Below are 19,019 nucleotides of genomic sequence, written 5' to 3' on the forward strand. Positions count from 1 at the left end.
GCAGGGGACACGAGTTCATGCCCTGGTCCAGGAAGAGAAAATTTTTTCCTGTATTTGATATCTAGTCTTATAGCATTGTGGTCAGAAAAGATACTTGATACTATTTCAACTTTCTTATATTTACCAAGGCTTGATTTGTGACCCCAGATATGATCTATCCTGGAGAATGTTCCATGAACACTTGAGATGAAAGTGTATTCTGTTGTTTTGGATGGAATATTCTATAAATATCCATTAAGTCCACCTTCTTTAATGTGTCAATTAAAGCTTATGTTTCCTTATGTATATTTATTTTGTATATCTGTCCATTGCTGAAAGTGGAAATTCCCCTACTATGATTGTGTTACTGTCGATTTCCCCTTTTATGGCTGTTTGCATTTGCCTTATGTATTGAGGTGCTCCTATGTTGGGTGCATATATATTTACAATTGTTATATCTTCTTCTTGGATTGATCTCTTGATCATTATGTAGTGTCCTTCTTTTTTTCTTGTAATAGTCTTTGTGTTAAAGTCTATTTTGTCTGATATGAGAATTGCTGCTCCTACTTTCTTTTGATTTCCCTTTGCATGGAATATCTGTTTTCATCCCCTCACTTTCAGTCTGTATATGTCCCTAGGTCTGAAGTTGGTCTCTTATAGACAGCATATATACAGTCTTATTTTTGTATACATTCAGCCAGGCTATGTGTTGTGGTTGGAGCATTTAATCTATTTACATTTAATGTAATTATCGATATGTATGTTCCTATTACCATTTTCTTAATTGTTGGGTTTGTTATTGTAGGTCTTTTCCTTGTCTTGAGTTTCCTGCCTAGAGAAGTTCCTTCAGCATTTGTTGTAAACCTGGTTTGGTGGTGCTGAATTGTCTTGGCTTTCACTTGCCTGTAAAAGTTGTAATTTCTCTGTCAAATCTGAATGAGATCATTGCTGGGTAGGGTAATCTTGGTTGTAGGTTTTTCCCTTTCATCACTTTAAATATGTTCTACCACTCCCTTCTGGCTTACAAAGTTTCTGCTGAAAAATCAGCTGTTAACCTTATGGGGATTCCCTTGTATGTTATTTGTTGTTTTTCCCTTGCTGCTTGTAATATTTTTTCTTTTTATTTAATTTTTTATGGTTTGATTAATATGTGTCTTGGTGTGTTTCTCCTTGGATATATCCTGTATGGGACTTTCTGTGCTTCCTGGACTTGAATGACTATTTCTTTTCCCATATAAAAGAAGTTTTCAAGTATAATCTCTTCAAATATTTTCTCAGTCCCTTTCTTTTTCTCTTCTTCTACTGGGACCCCTATAATTTGAATGTTGATGTGTTTTATGTTGTCCCAGAGGTTTATGAGGCTGTCTTCAAATTTTTCATTTTTTTCTTCTTTTTTTTTTTTGTGGTATTTGGGCCTCTCACTGTTGTGGCCTCTCTCATTGTGGAGCACAGGCTCCGAACGCACAGGCTCAGTGGCCATGGCTCACAGACCCAGCCTCTCCGTGGCATGTGGGATACTAAAACCAGGAAAAGATGTCACAAAAAAAGAAAACTAGAGGTCAATATCACCGATGAACATTGACACAAAAATCCTCAACAAAATACTAGCAAACAGAATCCAACAGCACATTAAAGGGATCATACACCATGATCAAGTGGGGTTTATCCCAGGAACACAAGGATTCTCGAATATATGCAAATCAATCAATGTGATACCCCAAATTAACAAATTGAAGGATAAAAACCATATGATCATCTCAATAGATGCAGAACAAACTTTTCACAAAATTCAACACCCATTTATGATAAAAACCCTGCAGAAAATAGGCATAGAGGGAACTTACCTCAACATGATAAAGACCATATATGACAAACCCACAGCCAACATCATTCTCAATGGTGAAAAACTGAAACCATTCCCACTACGATCAGGAACAAGACAAGGTTGCCTACTCTCACCACTATTATTCAACATAGTTTTGGAAGTTTTAGCCACAGCAATCAGAGAAGTAAAAGGAATAAAAGGAATCCAAATCAGAAAAGAAGAAGTAAAGCTGTCACTGTTTGCAGATGATATGATACTATACATAGAGAATCCTAAAGATGCCATCAGAAAACTACAAGAGGTAATCAATGAATTTGGTAAAGTAGCAGGATACAAAATTAATGCACATAAGCCTCTGCATTCCTATACACTAATGATGACAAATCTGAAAGAGAATTTCAGGACACACGCATATGTACCATTGCAACAAAAAGAATAAAACACCAAGGAATAAACTTACCTAAGGAGACAAAACACGTGCATGCAGAAAACTATAAGACACTGATGAAAGAAATTAAAGATGATACAAACAGATGGAGAGATATACCATGTTCTTGGATTGGAAGAATCAACAATGTGAAAATGACTGTACTACCCAAAGCAATCTACAGATTCAATGCAATCCCTATCAAACTACCAATGACATTTTTCACAGAACTAGAACCAAAAATTTAACAATTTATATAGAAACACAACACACCCCGAATGGCCAAAGCAATCTTGAGAAAGAAAAACAGAGCTGGAGGAATCAGGCTCCCTGACTTCAGACTATACTACAAAGCTACAGTAATCAAGACAGTATGGTACAGGCACAAAAACAGAAATATAGATCAATGGAACAGGATAGAAAGCCCAGAGATAAAACCACACACATATGATCACCTTATCTTTGATAAAGGAGGGAAGGGTATACAGTGGAGAAAAGACAGCCTCTTCAATAAGTGGTGCTGGGAAAACTGGACAGCTACCTATAAAAGTATGAAATTAGAACTGTCCCTAACACCACACACAAAAATAAACTCAAAATGGGTTAAAGACCTAAATGTAAGGCCAGACACTATCAAACTCTTAGAGGAAAACATAGGCAGAACACTCTATGACATCAATCACAGCAAGATCCTTTTTCACCCACTTCCTAGAGAAATGGAAATAAAAACAAAAATAAACAAATGGGATCTAATGAAACTTAAAAGCTTTTGCACAGCAAAGGATACCATAAACAAGACCAAAAGACAACCCTCAGAATGGGAGAAAATATTTGCAAATGAAGCAACTGACAAAGGATTAATATCCAAAATTTATAAGCAACTCAGGTAGCTCAATAACAAAAAAACAAACAACCCAATCCAAAAATGGGCAGAAGAACTAAATAGACATTTCTCCAAAGAAGATATACAGATTGCCAACAAACACATGAAAGAATGCTCAACATCATTAATCATTACAGAAATACAAATCAAAACTACAATGAGATATCAGCTCACACCAGTCAGATTGGCCACGATCAAAAAAATCTAGAAACAATAAATGCTGGAGAGGGGGTGGAGAAAAGGGAACCCTCTTGCACTGTTGGTGGCAGTGTCAATTGATATAGCCACTATGGAGAACAGTCTGGAGGTTACTTAAAAACTAAAAATAGAACTACCATATGACCAGCAATCCCACTACTGGGCATATATCCTCAGAAAACCATAATTCAAAAAGAGTCATGTACCACAATGTTCCTTGTAGCACTATTTACAATAGCCAGGACATGGAAGCAACCTAAGTGTCCATCGACAGGTAAATGGATAAAGAAGATGGGGCACATATATACAATGGAATATTAGTCAGTCATAGAAAGAAATGAAATTGAGTTATTTGTAGTGTGGCTGATGGACCTAGAGTGTGTCATACAGAGTGAAGTGAGAACAAGAAAAACAAATATTGTGTGCTAACCCGTGTATATGGTATCTAAAAAAAAAGGTTCTGAAGAACCTAGGGGCAGGACAGGAATAAAGATGCAGAGGTGGAGAGTGGACTTGAGGATATGGGGACAGAGAGGATTGGACCAGGATGAGGTGAGAGAGTGGCATAAACATATATACACTATCAAATATAGAACAGATCGCAGGTGGGAAGCAGCTGCAGAGCACAGGGAGATCAGCTGGCTGCTTTTTTTTTTTTTAACATCTTTATTGAAGTATAATTACTTTACAGTGGTGTGTTAGTTTCTGCTTTATAACAAAGTGAATCAGCTATGAATAAAGATATATCCCCATGTCTCCTTCCTCTTGTGTCTCCCTCCCACCCTCCCTATCCTGCCTCTCTAGGTGGTCACAAAACACCAAGCTGATCTCCCTGTCTATGCGGCTGCTTCCCACTAGCTATATATTTTACATTTGGTAGCCTATATAAATCCAGGCCACTCTCTCACTTCATCCCAGCTTACCCTTGCCCCTCCCCCTGTCCTCAAGTCCATTCTCTACATCTCCAAATTTATTCCTGTTCTGACCTTAGGTTCTTCATAAGCATTTTTTTTTAGATTCCATATGTATATGTTAGCACATAGTATTTGTTTTTTGCTTTCTGACTTCATTTTGTATGACAGACTCTATGTCCATGCAACTCATTACAAATAATTCAATTTCTTGTCTTTTTATGGCTGAGTAATTTGTATATAATTGTATATATGTGCCACATCTTCTTTGTCCATTCATCTGTCGATGGACACTAAGATTGCTTCCATGTCCTGGCTATTGTAAATAGAGCTGCAATGAACATTGTGGTACATGAGTCTTTTTGAATTATGGTTTTCTCAGGGTATATGCCCAGTAGTGGGATTGCTGGGTCGTATGGTAGTTCTATTTGTAGATTTTTAAGGAACCTCCATACTGTTCTCCATAGTGGCTGTATCATTGTACATTCCCAACAGCAGTGCAAGAGTGTTCCCTTTTCTCCACCCCCTCTCCAGCATTTATTGTTTGTAGATTTTTTGATCATGGCCATTGTGACTGGTGTGTGGTGATACCTCATTGTAGTTTTGATTTGCATTTCACTAATGATTAGTGATGTTGAGCATTCTTTCATGTCTTTGTTGGCTATCTTTATATCTTCTTTGGAGAAATGTCTATTTAGGTCTTCTGCCCATTTTTGGATTGGGCTGTTTGTTTTTTTGATATTGAGCTGCATGAGCTGCTTGTATGTTTTGGAGATTAATTCTTTGTCAGTTGCTTCATTGGCAAATATTTTCTCTCATTCTGAGGGCTGTCTTTTAGTCTTGTTTATGGCTTCCTTTGCTGTGCTAAAGCTTTTAAGTTTCATTAGGTCCCATTTGTTTATCTTTGCTTTTATTTCCCTTTCTCTAGGAGGTGAGTCAAAAAGGACGTTGCTCTGATTTATGTCATAGAATGTTCTGCCTATGTTTTCCTCTAAGAGTTTTATAGTGTCTGGCCTTACATTTAGGTCTTTCATCCATTTTGAGTTTATTTTTGTGTATGGTGTTAAGGAGTGTTCTAATTTCATTCTTTGATATTTAGCTGTCCAGTTTTCCCAGCACCACTTATTGAAGAGGCTGTCTTTTCTGCATTGTATATTCTTGCCTCCTTTATCAAAGATAAGGTGACCATATGTGCGTGGGTTTATCTCTGGGCTTTCTATCCTGTTCCATTGATCTATATTTCTGTTTTTGTGTCAGTACCATACTGCCTTGATTACTGTAGCTTTGTAGTATTGTATGAAGTCATGGATCCTGATTCCTCCAGCTCCGTTTTTCTTTCTCAAGATTGCTTTGGCTATTCGGGGTCTTTTGTGTTTCTATACAAATTGTGAAATTTTTTGTTCTACTTCTGTGAAAATGCCATTGGTAATTTGATAGGGATTGCATTGAATCTTTAGATTGCTTTGGATAGTATAGTCATTTTCACAAGGTTGATTCTTCCAATCCAAGAACATGGTATATCTCTCCATCTGTTTGTATCATCTTTAATTTCTTTCATCAGTGTCTTACAGTTTTCTGCATACAGGTCTTTTGTCTCTTTAGGTAGTTTTATTCCTAGGTATTTTATTCTTTTTGTTGCATTGGTATATGGGAGTGTTTCCCTAATTTCTCTTTCAGATTTTTCATTATTAGTGTATAAGAATGCCAGAGATTTCTTTGCATTAATTTTGTATCCAGCTACTTTACAAACTTCACTGATTAACTCTAGTAGTTTTCTGGTAGCGTCTTTAGGATTCTCGATGTGTAGTATCATGTCATCTGCAAACAGTAACAGCTTAACTTCTTCTTTTCTGATTTGGATTACTTTTATTTATTTTTCTTCTCCAATTGCTGTGCCTAAAACTTCCAAAACTATGTTGAATAATAGAGGTGAGAGTAGGCAACCTTGTCTTGTTCCTGAACTTATTGGAAATGATTTCATTTTTTCACCATTGAGAATAATGTTGGTTGTGGGTTTGTAATATATGCCTTTATTATGTTGAGGTAAGTTCCCTTTACACCTATTTCTCAAGGGTTTTTTTTAATCATAAATGGGTGTTGAATTTTGTCAAAAGCTTTTTCTGCATCTTTTTTAGATGATCATTTGGTTTTTATTCTTCAATTTGTTCATATGGTGTATCACATTGATTGATTTGCATATATTGAAGAATCCTTGCATTCCTGGGATAAACCCTATTTGTTCATGGTGTATGATCCTTTTAATGTGCTGTTGGATTCTGTTTGCTAGTATTTTGTAGAGGATTTTTGCATCTATGTTCATTAGTGATATTGACCTCTAGTTTTCTCTCTTTGTGACATCTTTGTCTGGTTTTAGTATCAGGTGATAGTGTCCCCATAAAATGAGATTGGGAGTGTTCCTCCCTCTGCTATATTTTGGAACAGTTTGAGAAGGGTAGGTGTTAACTCTTCTTTTAATGTTTGATACAATTTGCCTGTGAAGCCATCTGGTCCTGGGTTTTTGTTTGTTGGAAGATTTTAAAACACAGATTCAATTTCTGTGCTTGTTTTTGATCTGTTCATTATTTTCTATTTCTTCCTGATTCAGTCTCAGAAGGTTTTGCTTTTCTAAGAACCTGTCCATTTCTTCCAGGTTTTCCATTTTATTGGCATATGGTTGCTTGTAGTAGACTCTCTGATCCTTTGTATTTCTGTAGGGTCAGTTGTTATTTCTCCTTTTTCACTTCTAATTCTATTGATATGAGTCTTCTCCCTGTTTTTCTTCATGAGTCTACCTAATGTTTTATCAATTTTGTTCATCTTCTCAAAGAACCAGCTTTTACTTTTATTGATCTTTGCTCTTGTTTCCTTCATTTCCTTTTCATTTATTTCTGCTCTAATCTTTATGATTTTTTTCCTTCTGCTTAGTTGGGGTGTTTTTGTTCTTCTTTCTATAATTGCTTTAGGTGTAACTTTATGTTATTTATTTGAGGTGTTTCTTGTTTCTTGAGGTAGGATTGTATTGTTATAAACGTCCCTCTTAAAACTGCTTTTGCTGCATCCCATAGATGTTGGGTTGTCACGTTTTCATTGTCATTTGTTTCTAGGTATTTTTTGATTTCCTCTTTGATTTCCTCAGTGATGTCTTGGTTATTAAATAGTGTGTTGTTTAGCCTCCATGTGTTTGTAATTTTACAGATTATTTTTCTGCAATTGATATGTAGTCTAGCCTTGTGGTCAGAAAAAATACTTGATATGATTTCAATTTTCTTACCAAGGCTTGGTTTTTTACCCATGATATGATCTATCCTGAAGAATATTCCATGACCACTTGAGAAGAAAGTGTATTCTGTTGTTTTTGGATGGAATGTCCTATAAATATCAATTAAGTCATCTTGTTTAATGGGTCATTTAACCTTGTGTTTCCTTATTAATGTTCTGTTTGGATGATATGTCCATTGGTGAAAGTGGGGTTTTAAAGTCCCCTACTGTGATTTTGTTACTGCCGATTTCCCCTTTTATAGCTGTTAGCATTTACTTTATTTACTGAGGTGCTCCTATGTTGGGTGCATAAATATTTAGAATTGTTATATCTTCTTTTGGGATTGATCCCTTGATCATTATGTAGTGTCCTGGTTTGTCTCTTGTAATAGTTTTTATTTTAAAGTCTATTTTGTCTGATATGAGAATTGCTACTCCAGTTTTCTTTTGATTTCCATTTGCATGGAATACCTTTTTTCCATCCCCTCACTGTCAATCTGTATGTGTCCCTAGGTCTGAAGTGGGGTCTTGTAGACAACATATATATGGGACTTGTTTTTGTATCCATTCAGCCAGTCTATGTCTTTTGGTCGGAACATTTAATCCATTTACATTTAAGGTAATTATCAATATGTATGTTCCTATTACCATTTTCTTAATTGTTTTGGGTTTGTTTTGTGAGTCTTTTTCTTCTCATCTTTCCCACCTAGAGAAGTTTCTTTAGCATTTTTTGTAAAGCTGGCTTTGTGGTGCTCAATTCTCTTAGCTTTCACTTGTCTGTAAAGAGATTAATTTCTCCATCTAATCTGAATGGGATTCTTGTTGGGTAGAGTAATCTTGGTTTTAGGTTTTTCCCTTTCATCACTTTAAATATGTCCTGCCACTCCCTTCTAGTTCACAGAGTTTCTGCTGAAAGATTAGCTGTTAACCTTATGGGGATTCCTTTGTATGTTATTTGTTGCTTTTCCCTTGCTGCTTTTAATATTTTTCTTTGTATTTAATTTTTGATAGTTTGATTAATATGTGTCTTGGGGTGTTTCTCCTTAGATTTATCCTGTATAGGAATCTCTGTGCTTCCTGGACTTGATTATTTCCTTTTCCATAATAGGTAAGTTTTCAAGTATAATCTCTTCAAATATTTTCTCAGTCCCCTTCTTTTTCTATTCTTCTTTTGGGACCCCTCTAATTCGAATGTTGGTGACTTTAATGTTGTCCCAGAGGTCTCTGAGACTGTCCTCAATCCTTTTCATTCTTTTTTCTTTATTCTGCTCTGTGGTAGTTATTTCCACTATTTTATCTTCCAGGTCACTTATCCATTCTTCTGCCTCAGTTATTGTGCTATTGATTCCTTCTAGAGAATTTAAAATTTCATTTATTGTGTTGTTCATCATTGTTTGTTTGCTCTTTAGTTCTTCTTGGTACTTGTTAAATGTTTCTTGTGTTTTCTCCATTATATTTCCAAGATTTGGGATCATCTTTACTGTCATTACTCTGAATTCTTTTCCAGGTAGACTGCCTATTTCCTCTTCATTTGTTTGGTCTGGTGGGTTTTTACCTTGTTCCTTCATCTGCTGTGTGTTTCTCTGTCTTCTCATTTTGATTCACTTACTGTGTTTGGGGTCTCCTTTTAGAAGACTGCAGGTTCTTAGTTCCTATTGTTTTTTGTGTCTGCCCCCAGTGGCTAAGGTTGCTTCTGTGGGTTGTGTAGGCTTCCTGGTGGAGGGGACTGGTGCCTGTGTTCAGGTGGATGAAGCTGGATCTTGTCTTTCTGGTGGGCAGGACAGTTTCTGGTGGTGTGTTTTGGGGTGTCTGTGCCCTTAATAAGATTTTAGGCAGCCTCTCTGTTAATGGGTGTGGTCGTGTTCCTGTCTTGCTAGTTGTTTGGTATAGGGTGTCCATCACTGTTGCTTGCTGGTCATTGAGTGGAGCTGGTCTTGGCATTTAGATGGAGATCTCTAGGAGTGCTTCGCCATTTGACACTACATGGAGCCCTGAGGTCTCTGGTATATCAGTGTCCTGAACTCAGCTGTCCCATTTCAGAGATACATGCCTGACACCTGGCGGGAGCACCAAGACCATGTCAGCCACGTGGTTCAGAAGAAAAGGAGAAAGAAAGAAAGAAAGAAAGAAAGAAAGAAAGAAAGAAAGAAAGAAAGAAAGAAAGAAAGAAAGAAAGAAAGAAAGAAAGAAAGAAAGAAAGAAAGAAAGAAAGAAAGAAAGAAAGAAAGAAAGAAAGAAAGAAAGAAAGAAAGAAAGAAAGAAAGAAAGTTATTAAAATAAAATAATAAAATGTAATTATTGAAAAGAAAAAAATTTTTAAGTAATAAAATAAGAAGAAAAAAGGAGAGCAACCAAACCAAAAAAACAATCCATGAATGACAACAAGTGTTAAAAACTATACTAAAACAAACAAACAAACAAAACACAGCAAAAGAAATGGACAGACAGAACCCTAGGACAAATGGTTAAAACAAAGTTATACAGACAAAGTCACACAAAGAAGCATATACATACACACTCACACAAAAAGAAAAAAGATATATATTTCATTGCTCTCAAAGTCCACTGCCTCAATTTTGGGTTGATTTGTTGTCTATTCAGGTATTCCACTGATGTAGGGTACATCAAGTTTATTGTGGAGATTCAATCTGCTGCTCCCGAGGCTGCTGGGAGAAATTTCCCTATCTCTTCCTTGCTCACACAGCTCCTGGGGTTCAGCTTTGGATTTGGCCCTGCCTCTGTGTGTAGGTCGCCTGAGGGCTTCTGTTCTTCACTCAGACATGACGGGGTTAAAGGAGCAGCTGATTTGGGGGCTCTGGCTCACTCAGGCCGGGGGTGTGGGCAGGGTACCAAATGCGGAGCAAGCCTATGGCAGCAGAGGCTGGTGTGACATTGCAACAGCCTGAGGCACGCTGTGTGCTCTCCCAGCTCTGTGCTTTGTGACCACCTAGAGGGGTGGGTTAGGGAGAGTGAGAGGAAGATGCAAGAGGGAGGGGATATGGGGATATGTGTATACGTGTGGCTGATTCACTTTGTTATACAGCAGAAGCTAATGCACCATTGTAGAGCAATTATACTCCAATAAAGATGTTGAAAAAAAAATGAGATGCAAATATGACAAATATTAAAGTTTGACAAAAGCTGGGTGGCAAGCACAGTATGTTTAAGATACTGATCTCTGTACTTTTCTGTGCTTATTATTTTTCAAAATTTGCTAAATGTGGGAAAAAATAATGAGCATGTATACCTTACAACCTCAGCAGGGGGACATGCAAGATTGTGGTGGGTGTGTTTGTGTAATCCTAGACTTTGCTCTAGCCAAGAAGGGAGGAAAGATGCTATAATATATTTTTAAGAAGACTTTTTAAAAAATCCTACATAGAACTTATCTCACCCAATCAAGCTTCTAGGCATGGAAGAGGCAATGCCCCTTAAAGATTCATATCAAAAATATTTTCCTTGGTTTTTTACTGTAAACTTAAATTTCTGCCTTTATTGTTTGGGTTTCCAGGAGTCTCCCATTATCTTGGCTGTATGAAGTAACCCATACCTTGAAGTTATTATTAGCCATTATAACTCCTGCATGGTGTTGAAAGCATAGGGCATAGTTTTGATGTATGTGATGGGAGCAGTGGAGAAGTATGTGTGTGGGGTATGGGAATCCTGTTGCAGAATAGCAAACATTGATGGGAACTCTACAGAGGGGAATTTTAGGGGATAACATGATGTAATGGGAAAAGCATGGACCTTGTTTCCAGTGTCTACTAACTTATTTTCAGTGTAATCTTGGAAAGTTATTTATCCCCTAGGAGCCTTTTCTCTTTGTAAAGTGATACCTACACCATTGGTTGGTGGAGGGATTAAACAAGGCAACACACATGAAGGATTAACATACTACTTGAATCACATTGTAGATTTCCTTTTTCTTCCATACTTCCAAGGGACAGCTCAGATTCAATGGAGAGTCATGATTTTTAGGTTAGTAGGCCCAGACTCTCTGTGTGGCAACATAGCAGGAGGAATTCAAAGATGAGAGAAGTGTGGTAACCGATGAGAGAAGGAAAAACATGGACAGGAAAGGACGGAGTGTATAGAACGTGTGTGACTGCCCTACTTTTCTCAGAAGTATATGCAAGACGTTTCTCCTGTTGTCTAGCTACTCTTAAAATTGAAATTGGCTTCCCCCACCTCCTTTGGATACAAAAATGAAACTCAAAGTTTCGAAGCCTCTTTTCCCCACCCCTTTGGAAATTCTACAGAACAGTGAGTGAGGAGAGTTCTGATGAATTTCTTTTTTCTCTTTTGTAACACAAAATAGCCCAGCCCCAAAGTAGTAGTACACAGAGCTAATTTTTGAGTGAAGACAAAGTCCCCAAAGTATCTTGCTTCCATCCCCTTTCCCTACTGCTTCTTGTCTGTGCAATGCCCCTTTTTGTCAGGAAAGGAGTGTTTGATGCCGGTTAGCTGTGAACAACTTGTCTCATCCTGGACAGCACTCCCTATTCCTCCTGACCCCCAAACTTTCCATTCTTGTCTCCAGGTGAGTTTTCAAAGAGTTTTCTTGAAGTTAACTATTTTTGTGTCAGTGAGGAAAACAGCAGTCACCATGGATGCCTAAGAATGATTACAAAATTGTCCTTCTTCAAGCTTCAGAAAAATGAAGTCTGGGGCTTTCTCCCAAGTGCCCCTGCTGTCTCTATCACTAGGTACCTAACTCAGCCCCTGCCCTCCCAGGGAAAGAATGAACCTCCTTCCCCATATCACCCCAACACCATATAAATTGCGGATGGTCAGGTGGGATTAAAAATATACTGCAAATACGCTGTTGACAAGAGATGCCCAAAACACAAGGATGGAATTTTGAAGAAAATATAAATCAGTTGAATACTAGGCCAAAGAAACCTGGTGTATACATATTAATGACAGATAATACAGACTTTGAGGCCAAGAGCACTATTAGGGATAGGGAGAATCATCACATCATGGTAAAAGAACAACATGAAACCTTAACAATGTAAAATAACACTTAACAAAATTTAATGACACAGTCTTAAAATTTATAATCCATACATTTACAGAATTCCAAAAAGTAATTTAGAAATTCATAATACCGATTGGAAAATTTTTTTTTCCAATTGGAAATTTTAACATACTTCTCTCAGTAAATGATAAAGACTGAAAATTAGAAAGCTTATAGAAGGGTTGAACAAGACAATTTACAAGCTTCATCTTTATACATATTGATAATATAAGATAGATTTTAAATATCAAAGAACTCATATAAACTACCTTTTTATTTTAAATTAATTAAATGCTATATAATTAGCAAAAGAAATATAATGGGGAAAACATTATAGGCCATTTTTGAAATTCATAGACAGCAGACAGTATTCCAGAAGAGTAGGCTCAGAAAGATATTTCAACATTTTAAGGAAGGGAGATAACAGGCATTATACCTATATGGGTATAGGGGATAAGCCCTACAACCAGTCAAAGGTCCTGTTAGTTGGGCTCCTGGAGACATCAGAGCGATTGATCCTTGTACTGATCCCACTGTACTGAGTTCAGGGACATACCTGGACTAAACTCATGTTGGCCTACAGGGGTTGAGGGAGATGCTTGAATGTACTATATTGAACTGCTGTCAGTAATAATATTATATAGTATCTTATATAACGATAAGTTTGATGACCTCATGCATATATTCCAACTAGCCTACACTCGGACTTCCTCTGGCCTGTATAAGACTGAGAATGCTCGGTTTCCTGAACAGTGATATTACCCTCATTCACTTAGACATTATAATCCATAACTGCAGTATTTTAGGGTGTGGAAATTTGCCCTTCCATCTGTCCTGGAAAATGTGCTGTGTATCCTGACATCGCTAACTTCCTTAAGGATCCTTTAGAAAAATGAATCCAGCTTGATTTCCTAGAGCAACGTCTGTGTTTGATATTTTGTCAGTTTAAGCCCCCTAATAAGACTTATTAAGTCCTGTTTGACTTTGCTTCCCAGAAAACTACTGAGTGAATGCTTTTTGAGACAAAGAAAAAAAGAGAGAGTATGGCCACAAGAGGATAGGATGTAGTCATGTACTTTATGCTTCTTTAAATAGGCAGGATTTGTAGACTTGTAGCTTGGGATATTCCAAAGTACTTGTTCATCTTCATTTCTGGAAGCCTTTTAAAAATTAGGAAACTTATTATGGCAGGGCTTCTATACCTTTCACATGATGACTTTATCCTCAGACTGGTAGCTAGAAAGTTGAAAATGTCCCAGAGAATTTTTGAGTAAGTTTCTCATTTTTCAACAGAAAAATATAAAGAAATAAGAGATAGATAATGATATAGTACAGTTGGATATAATTTTTGACTGGCTGAATAATTGTATCCAAAGATTGTGTTTTTTTCATTAGCACACTTCAGAAATTTGTTGTTTGCTCAATATATTAAACAATTCCTAGTATAAAGGCAAGAAAAATGTTATGCTGATCAAAATTTCAAATGACCTAAGCCTTGAAAGAATAGCTAATACACTTGAGTCACAGGATTAATTTCAAGATGGATTCATTTCAATATTAGATAATGGATTAGTAGGCTCCTAATTTCAAGAAAAAAACCCCTACCTAAAGAAACATCTTTCTTTAGTCTGATTTCCACTACACACTCTTTAGAATGGCTAAAATTAAAGAGATTGTCAATATCAACTTTTGGTGAGGATGTGGAGCAATTGGAAATCTTACACATTGCTGGGGAAGTGAAAAATGATATAATCACTTTAGAGAACAGTTTGTCAGTTTCTTATCAAGATGAAAATATAATTACCATAAGACCAAAAATTTCCACTCCTAGATATTTATCCAGGAGAAAATAAATATATGTAAAGACCTATACACAAATGTTTATAACTGTTTTGTTCATAGTAACCCCAAATGGAAATAACTTAAATGCTCACAATAAATGGATAAACAAACATATGTGTGGTATATTTATAAAATTAAGTACTACTCAGTGACAAGAAGAAACAAACTATTGATTCATGCAACAACATGGATGAATACCAAAAACATTACGTTGGGTGCAAGAAGATGGAGACAAAGTATATATGTATGATTCCATTAAATGACACTCTAGAAAAGATAAATCTAATCTATAGGAATAGAAATTCAGTGGGCTGCCTAGGGCTGGGTTTGGGAGGACTGATTGCAAAGGTTACAAGAGATCTTCCTGAGGGCTCTACCCTGACTGGGGTGATGGCTCCATGACGGCACACATTTGTTAAAACTCATCAAACCATAGTCATAAACTATGTATTTATATGTAAATTATGCTTCAAAAAAGATTTTAAAATAGTATGATTGTAGAACTCTAAAAAAATGTTGGCGATATCAATAAATCATGCAGCAGTAGAAGCTCCTTGAATGATTGTGTGATGAAAAGTTTAAGTTGCAGGAAGGGGTATCTAAGAACAGTTGTTAATCAATGGCTTGAGCTGAAGAGCAATGAATAAACATTTGGTATGTGTTAGTTACTTAAATTAATTGGGCATCCATACCAAAAATAAATTCCCATTGTGACTTCAGAGAATATTATGTATTCAGAATTGCTCTGAAGGCATAAAGGACTAGGGTCTGCAAACAAGCAATGACAACTATTATCATGATCTTAATTATTATTTTTGATTATATTTGTACTTCTCTTGGTGAATAATATATCTATACATTCACATGAAACTTTCCTGAAATTTAAACACAATCTACTGTTGGAAGATAATAATGTTGGTACCAAATATAAACTGAACATGATTTTCCAATATGAGATAGTGTGTTTCCATTTCACGTGAAAGTAAATCATTTTGTAACTCACAGAAGGCCGATAAGGAAAACTTAAGGTGTTACTTTAAAAAATCAAAATTCAAAAATGAACATCAAATTATGAATATGAAAGCCCTGACGGTAACTTAGGTAAAACCACAGACTGATCCTTAATGCTAAAATTTTCTCTGCTGAGAAACAGTCAGGTTAGTTCTAGGATCAAAAGCTTAAATCAAGAAGGATTATATATTGTACTCTCTCCAGATGGAGGCTTACCAATTTGGGTAATGGAAAAGTGACTTCTACATTTCATTCCAATTTTGAATTAGGTATCTATATGATGATAATATTAAAATACACTTTTTAATAGTATTATGACGTGTTTTCAATGGCTGAGTGGCATGGCACAAATATGAGTAAGATGCCAGCAAGATGCCAGCTTCTGGTTAGCTAGCTGTTCTTTGGGTACACTGTGGAGTATGCCAGCTCCCAAGTTTGTTTGAGTTTCCAAACCTTTTGTGGCAAAGTTAGACTCAAAAAGGAGAAAAAACAACCCTCACATATTTTGCTTGCTGGGCAGTCCTATCACATAGATTCAGAATAAAATCATTAGTGTTGATGAATTTTCCTAGTTATGCTTGAGAACTTAACACACAGTTTTGAGAGTTGCTTCATGTTGCACTGTCTAGCTTGAACTCTAAAAATTGTGCAGTTGCTAAACCAAACATGCCCCAGGTTTGCCAAGGAAAATAATCTATTTCCCGTGCTCCATCAGGGTACAAAACACAGAATAAGCCAAAATTTCTCCACAGTGGGCTTGCAGTCTTAAGGAGACCATTATTTTCAATTCAGAAAGTCAAATATTTTTTCCAGAACCAATTTTCTTGCTGACCACACCGAGCATTGAGAAATCAGTGAGAGCCTTCCTGGGAAAAATTGAATTGAAGAAGGAATTTGGCTTTAGAAAACAGGAAGTGGGTTTCTATTACTGTATAAGGCCAAGATAGAAGGACTTCTAGACCACATTGTCAGAGGTGTGTGAATAATCTCTGGAGGCAGTGACTATTCCTTTTGATGCTTATCTAAACCAAAGCAAGGTTTACCCATTACTCCTCATTTAATGACAAAGCTAGGATAATACTGATGGACTTTTCTTTCTTTTCAAGGAGGAGGAGATCAAGTTGGGAAAGTCCAATTCAACACTTTTAAGAAGTCTTTAGTACAAACATATTTCATCCATTAGGTTAATGTTTTTCTCAGGCTTGTCCAGGAATAAATCCCAGTTTTCTCCCCTTAACATCCCAAAGGCACAGCTGATTTGTTTTTAGTTGGGGCAATGAAATGTTTAAATGGGAAACACATGTCCATTTGGTCTGGAGAGGACAAGCTAGGAGCTTCTTGTTTACGAGGCCCCCAGTCAGCAATAATCTGACAGCCACAGAAAGACTAAACAAGCAACTAGCAATTAACTCCTAAATAATAGTTCTTCCTGGGAAGATAGTGGATGTTAAATCCTTGTAGAACACTCAGTACCTAATTTAAGGTTTAAAAGGCTCTTTATTTCAAAAAGGAGGAAGTTCTGTTATAAATCTTACTTCGTTGTTGCCCTTCTCTTTCTCGGAACACAAATAATTTTTTTTTTTTTTTTTTTTTTTTTTGCAGTACGCGGGCCTCTCACTGTTGTGGCCTCTCCCATTGCGGAGCACAGGCTCCGGACGCGCAGGCTCAGCGGCCATGGCTCACGGACCCAGCCACGCCGCGGCATGTGGGATCTTCCCGGACCGGGGTACGAACCCGTGTTCCTGCATCGGCAGGTGGACTCTCAATCACTGAGCCACTAGGGAAGCCCAACACAAATAATCTGACCTAACTCTTCCACCCTAATGTTCATGATCCCGATCCCTGCATCCTAGGTAGCGTTCCCACATGGATATTTCTTTCCATCCTTTATTTTACCTTTATATTCTTTTCTAAATTCTGAATCCCAAGCACAATCTGGGAAATGGGAAGAAAAATATTATCTCCTGAGAGAATTACACTGAATAAACAACATAGAGAAGTTGCTGAATCAAAGGAGTCTCAGAAGATTGTGACATGCGGAGTGGAAGTTTAAGGTCAGCATTTTTGGTACCAGGACGGGAACAGGTAGGAGAGATCACAGTCTAATCAGTCTTCCTTGTAGCTGTTACCATGGCCCTGTGTGCTGTTAAGAGTGAGTCTTTCTTGTAAATAAGATAAATATAGTAAGTTTAATCACATGGAATATTTTATACAACTGCTATGAGTAGTGTTTCTGGAAATAACAGGTTTTAGAAACTAAGTCCTTAACTTGATAACGTTGACATGTGATTTTGTATACTGCCTTTAACCTTGTTAGAAGATGTAAATGTTACATTATTTAAATCCCACCCGATAATGTTTTCTGGTGTTTTCCAATGTTTGCATATTTGCTATAGACTGTAGTTTATATTAGTACTATTAAACTTATTATCTATGATATATTAATAATGAACATTAATAAGTCATAATTAATAATGTATTTATAAACAAACGTGTTTTAGATATCCATAATAAGAAGTAAAGAGTGTACAGAGTATTGAAAGTATTTTAAGAATAACTTATGACTTTGCCAATTCTCAAGAATTCCCAGGAATTCTAATTTCTTGTTCCCAAATCCTAAGATTAATACTTGTCGGGAATTTGAAACACTATTCCTTGGTGGACCTAGGAGGAAACATCATTCGTGAATAGAATACCGAATTCCAGTATTCAGTGCCTTAGTGAAGAGTGGTGAAAATGTTTTGAACTTGGGAATTAGAAGAGCTAGATTAAAAACCTTATTTCAGAGACTTGTCCTCTAGACAGCCTTGGGCAAGCCACTGGCAATATGGAAATATTAATGCTTTACTGGGTTGTTGATGAGCTCAAATAAGATTAAGAAAGTCACTTTGTACCCTTTTACGCACTTCAGATAAATTCAGGCAATTATCTCAAATAATCTTGCCAAAATTTGCGTGCCCACTATACTATAAAATTGGGAAGACCCAAAACTGGGCTGGAAGACTGACTGGGAAATTGGTAGAAAGAGCTTTGTGGCTATAGTTCCAAGTATTGCTCCTAATAGTCTTCTCCATCTGCAAAATAGGGTCAGGAATGGGTTTGGTGAACGGCTGATGGATTCTGAGATCCTGGAGATTTCTGCTGACTGCCTCCAGCAAGGCTCCAGATTCAGTGTCCTTCCTTTTTCAATACTAGAAAAAGTCTAATGGGAAAAAACACAAAAAAGGAATCAGCCAGAACAAAAATATCAAAGATCAAATGTGACTGAAGAGACTGACAGGTACACACTGCTATATTTAAAATAGATAACCAACAGGGACCTACTGTATAGCACAGGGAACTCTGCTCAGTATTCTGTAATAACGTTTAAAAATAAAGAAAAAAAAGTGACCCAAGAATGCTTCCCAAATATTTAAGTTTATTAGGACACCTTAATCAACCCGTTTTTCCACTGTTTCCAACTTCAATCATTTAAGTACTGTATTATACTTTCTACAACATCTGCATACCATCTGTACTCATTCTTTAATATTTTTCTTTAATTTGGTCCATTTTAAACTTAATCTTGTCCCAAACAATAATAAACATGAAATTATTGATTGACGTGCAAATTTTATTTCCCTAAAACACATTTGCATAACTATTACATATATCATAACACGTTG

The sequence above is a fragment of the Kogia breviceps genome, chromosome 1 (genome assembly GCF_026419965.1).
Source record: "Kogia breviceps isolate mKogBre1 chromosome 1, mKogBre1 haplotype 1, whole genome shotgun sequence".
NCBI classification, from domain to species: Eukaryota; Metazoa; Chordata; class Mammalia; order Artiodactyla; family Physeteridae; genus Kogia; species Kogia breviceps.